Raw genomic sequence first — 7,818 nt, 5'->3', positions numbered from 1 at the left:
ATTTGCAATTACGAATGAACACGAATGACTGTTACCTTATTGTTGGGGTCAAATTTTACCCATTTTGACACTTGAAAATTATAAAAATGTTATTATTTCACCATGAAATTAAATAACCTTTCCTAAACTAATCCAAAACAGGATTAGTTTGAACAGGTTCTGTTGATCATGTATTAAATTGATTGATAAATAGATCTGACCTGTATTTTTTTAGATTAGTTTTCAGTGTGACAGATGTGAAACTTTACCTGCCACGTTTATGTTTATTTTCATGGATCATTATGGTTATGTTTCCATGTCTTAGGTAAAACAGGACATGTTATTGTGCAATAGTCGATGGTTTTCTCTAGAAACATTAATTAAAGATTAATCATCTATTTGTTAACGTTGGCTACAGTTTCATATGTACTAAATAGATCTGTAGTTGAAAACTCAGATTCTTATTATGGTCTGGGTCACCACTTACCTAGACCATACTGCAAATGCATTGAATTGACTGATAATAACAGAAATCTGAATCTCTGAATCTTAAGATATGACATATGAATAGTTAATCAATCTGTAAATATAGCTAAACTTTGCATGTTTTAGCTGTTTAGTTGCACTTTACTCAAAATGTGAGGCAGCATATATCCCCAAAACTAAATCGTTATACCACTTTTATTAGAAGATTCTGTAGGGTTTTTTTCCCCAGTGTCCGTTTGTGAAAAATATTCAAACCATTTTTATTCGAGTGGCAAAATGCAATTTTCATCAGGAAATGGGGATAAGAAAAGAACACTGCCACCGTGGGAGTATAGTATAAATGGGTCTCCCACACATACTGAGCTTCTTCAACAATTTGGTCAATGCTTTCTGTGCTAAAAGGTACCCCTGTGCATTCCTGCATTCTTTAAACTATCTGGCTGTGGGGACACTACTTGTGTTAATAATGGTCATGCTTCCAGCCAATGATTATAGTTTTTAGGTCCTTTTTAAGCAATTGTAGCCTTGCTCTCTCCAATAGCTATCATCCTCACTTTTCCTTATTGCTTCTGTTTAATTATGAGCAGCCATACAGCCATGTAGCATAATTAAACAGAAAGATGCCTGCAAACAAGTGCAAAGTGCACATTGCATATGCCAACCACCAACAAAAACCTTCCCCACCACCACAAGAGCATATGGCGGCGTAATAACTGAATCTACACCATTTAATTCTCATGAGTGATGGAAATATGTTTTGCAAAAGTATCACATTTGCAGGAATTCAATTCATCTTTATGTATAGTCCCTCATGAAACTCAAAAGTAATTGAACATTCTCCAAAGAGATGACGACGTATGTGAAGAAAGCCATCATTAGGTTGAAAAATTAAATAAACGCGTTTGAAAAATAGCAGAAAAAAATAACTTCGGGAGAAGCAATTTCAGTTGAAGTACTGGTAGGCAAATTCAAGATCTCGGTCTTTTCTTTTTATATCTTTTTGAGTTAATGTGTGACTTCGGTTGTTTAAATTTGTGTTATCAGCCTGCTACTGTTAAGCATGGAAATTCCCTGAAAGCCTTAAAGTGATTATGGAAATCTTATTTTTACCACAGTCTATTGATTTGTCTGCTGACTCTCAATGGACTTTTCAATATATTTAAAACAATGACCAATCTAGAGCTGTGATGCAGCAGGTGGAAGTTTGACATTAGAATAAACTGTTAGATGTTCCTTTGAATGTTTTCTTGGATATTCTTCAGGCTTACAACATTAAACATTTACTCCTTCATTTACTTTATTCATTTATTTATAGCATGACGCTCTCTGTTCTCATGAAGTGCTACACAATCCCGTCACGTGGCGACTCTGATTAGATACAACTCCATGCTGTGTTTATGTGTGTAAACATTGTGATTGTGAACATTTCATCTGACTTACTACTTAACCTCCTTCAAGATAAGTCAGTACGTTTGTCTAAATTGACCCACCAGCTTTCCCAGTCCTTGTTTGTAATTATGTGGACAGTGACAAGAGGAAAAAGAGGCACTGAAAACTGTAACAACAAATCAAGCCAAGGTGATTATTAGCAAGCAACACAAAGGTTTTCTTTTTTTTCTCTGTTTAGGTTCTCTCTCTCTTGCACACATTTTCTGTTTATCTCTCTCTCCCGATCTCTTTCTGTGCTTCTATCAAGTTAGATACTGTTTGAATGATCACGTTCCCTGGCATGAGAGTGCTATGTAATTAACCTATGAGATTCTTGCTTTTGCAACGTGCTTCCTGCCTGCCTCAGTGGCCTAGTCTGGTGGATTATTACTGCCATCTTCTGGGGGGGAAAGTATTTAATATGAATATCCCTGCAGCAAACAGAAAAATGTGACAGAGGAAGGAGCTGACAAGTTTTTTTCTGAGATCATGGATAGCCGAGTCAAAAGAGACCAACAGGTAACTATGCAAAATGCAGTTTCTGTCCCTCTCTGTCCTATATCGCTACAGAAGCAACTACAGCCTGAGAAAATTTGATGGGGCCACCATGAAAAAAAGAAAGAAATTCACCAGTTCTTGAATGTAACCACGAGCCCCTAAAATCAAACATTTATACACACATCTATTACAAATAAAATAAAAGGCATCAGCTGGTTTCAGTTATTTACTTATTCAGCAAAAAGACAAAACCAATAATGAACCAATCCCGCTAACACATACTGTAAGCCACTGCTCTTCTATAGACTTTAGCAGCTGGATAAAAATAGCACATCAGTTAGCTTTACTCAGTTGTAGCTATAGATTCATAATAATCACTCTTCTTTCTCGTGGTTCTTGAAGCTGCTTAAAATACATCTCCTCACCTTGCTCATCAAGATGAGATATTCTATTTCAGCTGCAAACTGAACATCATGGGCAGGTAGACCCAAATAAAACAAAGCCTTTTGCAGGTTTATGTCACTCCACCTGCATCTCTTTAAGCATTTACTGCATGAGCCCAACAACACATTTTTCCATAGATTTTTTGTTTTTCACTGATACATGATGGGACGGCTTTCTTAATATCACATCTCTCTTTTAAAACAGAGTATTATCCCAACAGGGTTTCAGTGTATAATATTCACAGACACACATTGTCTTGCAACCATCATATCTGTGAAATGGTTTATGTTGCAACTTGGGGATACAATAGTACTTTTTTTCCCTTTGCCCTGTTACACAGGTGTATTAGTATCAATTTCTCTCTAATTATGTGTGCAGTAGGAGCCTACTAATGCTAATTATACACTGAAGCTACATTAAAGGAATTTTATCTTGGAAGCGTGATGTAAAAATACTGTAATTATAGATAATGTGGGCGTAATTAGGTACCTCTTAATGAACAGACTTCAAGTGAGATGTTGTTTAGATGAGAGCAGGCATTAGATAGGAACTTACTTGAAATTTATTGTCCTCACTTACACAAATCAATTTCACCTATGCGAGTTTGGAACAACAATATTGGACGTGAAAATAAGGGTTATCTGGGCTGTCTGCTCATCAATGCAACCTCACAGAGCAGGCTAATCGACCCAGTGGCTTCTCTGTCTGTGTCTGCCACATTTAACACCTGGGATCTGCTTTCTCATAAACACAATATGTTTCTCAATTTCTTTTTGAAATAGAATTTCTAAGTACTGCTAAGTGCCGAACACGAAATTTGTGAGGGTTGTGTGATTGCTCTTCCTGCATGGCTGTTTTCAGCCGGTGCAAGTCTTGGAAAGTTTTATATAAAAGGAGAGACCCTGAATCAAACTCTCTCTAAGAAATCTCTCCTTTTTTTAGTCCCCAGCTGGGATCAGATAATGAGAGACTGACTTCCAGGTTTTTTTTGCTCTCTCTTCATTCATTTTTTTCCTACTCGGCCCCATCTTGTGCTGCCTACCTTTGCCTTCTTCCCGATCAAAGCAAAAGGATGTGATTCAGACATCTTTCTTGCTGTGCCTGATATTCTCTCCCTCCTCCGCAATGATCTATCAATCACAGAACCGTGTCTTGATGCATACGTCGCTGGACGTGGCCTGTGAGACGTCCATCCTCTTGGCCTATCACATTCTGTTGTTGTGTCCACTCATGCACAGTTCAAAGGCTCCAGTCTGAGCCTTTGAGCTTTCCCTTCCTCGCCAGTGAGCTAGTTTTACTTTGTCATCTGTGACTTCAACTTTTCTGTCCTTCACATCTTTTATTTGCTGTGTCACGGGCTGTGTTAGTTCTCTGAGAATGAAGGTTTTGAAGCAACATGAAGTAAATTTAGGTGTCAACTGACTATTTGTTTCAGCACAAGTGCTACTACATGGCTACCTTTTGGTAAATTTTTACTTCACCAGACAGCTTCATTAGAAAATAAAGAGACAGACAGACGCTGGTGAGTTTTTAAAGAGTCTATGGCTCCTTCCACTGTACTTTGATAAGATTTTTGCAACCATATGGTGTAGTGTAGTGTCCCACAGGCTCTGTGCATACACCGCATTATATGATTACATTTGTAGAATAACACTGCAACCATATGATGTAAGGACGCACCTTTGAGGTAGCCGAGGCTTAAGATTTCAGTCACATTCAGTCTCTTGCTCCATTGTCTCACTGCTTGTTACGGCTTGTGAAAATTCACAAGACAGATGAAAAACATAGATGGACATCTGTATATGCTGAAATGTCCTGTCTGGCTAAATGCTGTTGGTTTGTTCCCTACAGATATGGGCAGACTTCAGTTCAATGCCCTTTCAAACATAGGAAATGCTTATAATAGAACAAATTATTAAGACTTTGGTGCCCCCTGTCTGCTGCCACCAGCACCATCAAGTTTATCCCACACCCTACAGCGCTCTGTTTGTCTGCTCAGGCTGGCTAAATACCCGCTCCCCAAGTCCCATGAATATGTTTACAAATCGACAGAGCCAAGTTGGTGTGACTGGGCCGCTGTGTTGCGAAAGCTGATTTAGACCCTCAAAGCTGTTCCAGGCCATAAACAGACCACAGAGTCTTTTCACAAGCCTGCTTTTGTGAGATGTTCTTTCTACCTAAGCAGCAAAGAGGTGCTAAAGAAATCAAATGAAAGAGTAAGAGTCAGGCTCATGCACATTAACCGCTCACCGTGTAAAAGGTAAAATATTGCTGCATTCTTTTAGTACTTTGTCTGCCAACACTTCTCAGTTGCAGTGCCTTCAACCTTCACAGGGAATAGCCTGGCTGTATGCTTTTTCTTTACAGATGACAGCGGCCTGAATGTCATTTGATGCAGGCCTGGCAGCGTGCTGAAGGGAACTGGAGGGAGAGGGAGGGAGGGTCAGGAGAATTAGAATGTATTTCAGGTCTAAAGCAAGTGCTGCATTGCTGCAACTCGTATCTCAGGGATGGAGGGAGTTCTAGGGGGAGGCGAACGGAGGAGAGAAGGTGGGAGGAGGAGGAGGAGAAGGGTTTTGCAGCGAACTGTTGCTAGGAAACACTTGTGGCATCTCTTCTCTGTCTCCTTGAAATGCCAGAACTAACTGACAGAGAAGCAGGAGTGAAATGTCAGTTCTGTCCTCCCAGGAGTTTGAAGAATGTGATACATGTTTTTATTTAAGCAGCCATGTTTATCAAAGGGTTTTCACTGAGTCAACACCAGCCTTTCTTTCATGTTTGAGATGCAGATAGGCTAGCTGGAATTTCTGCTGCTTCATTCTCATTTTCTATTTGCCCAGTCGACTGTCTTTGCTATTTCTCTCACTTCCCTGTGTTTTTTTTCACTTGTTCCCTCCCTCACTCGCTCAGTCTTGAGCACTACCACTTCAGCTCTAATTATTCTCTCCTTTTCTGTTCCCTTGTCTTTTATTAGTCTCCCTAATTCCCTCTCTTCTTTTTCAAATTCCAAGCCATATGGTCTATCAGTGTAATCCTCTGCCCAGATATTTGATTATCAAAGCTGTCTGGCTGCAAAAGGCTCAACTCTTTACCGGCTGCTATTGAATCCATTCCTCTGCTCTCAGTAAATTGTAAATTCAGAGAGAGCAACCAGCTGACCACAATACATCAGTAGAGAAAAATACACTTGGACGTACATACAGAGATATAGCCCTTCATTTTTGAAATTAATTTTGATTGGTTGCTGCAACGAAAGAACCACACATTTATCTCTGTGACTCATTTAAACAGATGTTTGAGTTGTACATCTGTTAACTCAATTACTAATTATTTATTATGAATCAACTCTAAATTCATCACAGCAAGGCCTATTCTGAGGGCTTTTATTAGTTTTTGTAAGTGCAGTAACCACATTTTGGGCATTCCCAGTTACTCAAGACAGAACACTTAGCTCCTTTCTTTGGCTAGAATACAATGTGTGTAACCTCAATTAAACCCTTTTTTCTCATCTCTGGCTTTCCCATTCTCTATTCTGCACAAAGCAATGTCTAAAATAGCCTACATTCACGTGTTTATCCATCCATCATTCATCCATGTACGTCTTTTTCACTCTCCCGGAGGGAGAGGAAGAAATTCATCATTGATTAACTTCCATTGCCTCGCGGAGGCAAATTATGCAATGAAAGATGCCAGTCTCACGGTATGAATATAATAATTTTTCTTTCTCCTTTTTTTCTTTTTTCTTCGTTGTTGTTGTCTCATTAAGCTTGACACAACAGTCAAGCACCTGCTGACTGCACCACATATACTAATGAGTTTATTGGAGGGGTGTAATTGGAGCCATGCTAGGAGTCAGAGTTCAGTGCAACTATGCATAACCTAATAGTGCCAGCGGTTGTTCCCACTACTGTGAAATTGGCAAAACAGTATAAACTTTATTTCTTGGAGACAATAAAAAGAACTTTAAAACAACATTTTTTAAATATTATAAGCATTTCATTGTTATATCACCTGTTGTATATTTAGATTAGCCATAACAGCTGGTGCTTTTCTCAAGTTACTATTTACTGTCTAATACATAAAACGAGTTTTTAACTGAAAGTTCTCAAGTAGATTTAATGTTTACTGAAGCCAAGCTCTGTGTGTGTGTGTGTGTGTGTGTGTGTGTGTGTGTGTGTGTGTGTGTGTGTGTGTGTGTGTGTGTGTGTGTGTCCTAATCTTTAGCTTTTAGTGTAGCAGTAGAAAGTAAGTAAACTTGAGCTTTTTGAGCCAGTAAAAGGGTATGCTTTCTAGCAGCCAATGTCAATATTGACAGTTGGGGGATGTCCTGTGGCTCAGGCGTGTAGCTTCCACAGCAGGCTGGTTTTCCAACAGTCCCTTCTTTGTGTTCCTTCCCACTGAGCTGGGAGCCACTCTTCAGCATCTGCACATGACTGGTAAGTCTAGTTCAATTTTCTATCTCTAAAAAGTCTCAGTATTATTCCATCATTTCCGTGTGTTCCTTTGAGATTTGAGACAGATTTCCTAGTATTATATTTTTAAAAAACCAAAACCCAAGCTATATTTTTAACTTTTTTTATTGAAGGATTTAGCCAGATAGTTGATATTGATACAAAGATTACATTTATCGGACACTTGTTTGATTAGATTAAAAACATTTTCTGTTGTTCATTCATCATTCTACAGAGTTTTTTTTTTCTGACCTGATGATGGGAAGACTGTTTAGGATCTGTGTCATATCTGCACTCTTATTATGCTGTACGTAAGTCACTTTCGTATAAAATTGCCACCTGCAAAATGCACACTATTCTAGCGTGCATCATAGTGTATGGAATATGTCTGGGATATATTAGTAATTGTATTAAGTAGATCATACAGAAATGGACACGTGCATTCCCACAAAATACTTGAATCCACATGCTAAAAGTATGCATTAGGGTACATAGGACACAAATTTTCATTCAGCAGTGTAATAAGATTCCC

The sequence above is a fragment of the Aulonocara stuartgranti genome, assembly GCF_965226115.1.
Source record: "Aulonocara stuartgranti genome assembly, chromosome: 10".
NCBI lineage: Eukaryota > Metazoa > Chordata > Actinopteri > Cichliformes > Cichlidae > Aulonocara > Aulonocara stuartgranti.
This window is presented reverse-complemented; position numbering follows the sequence as displayed.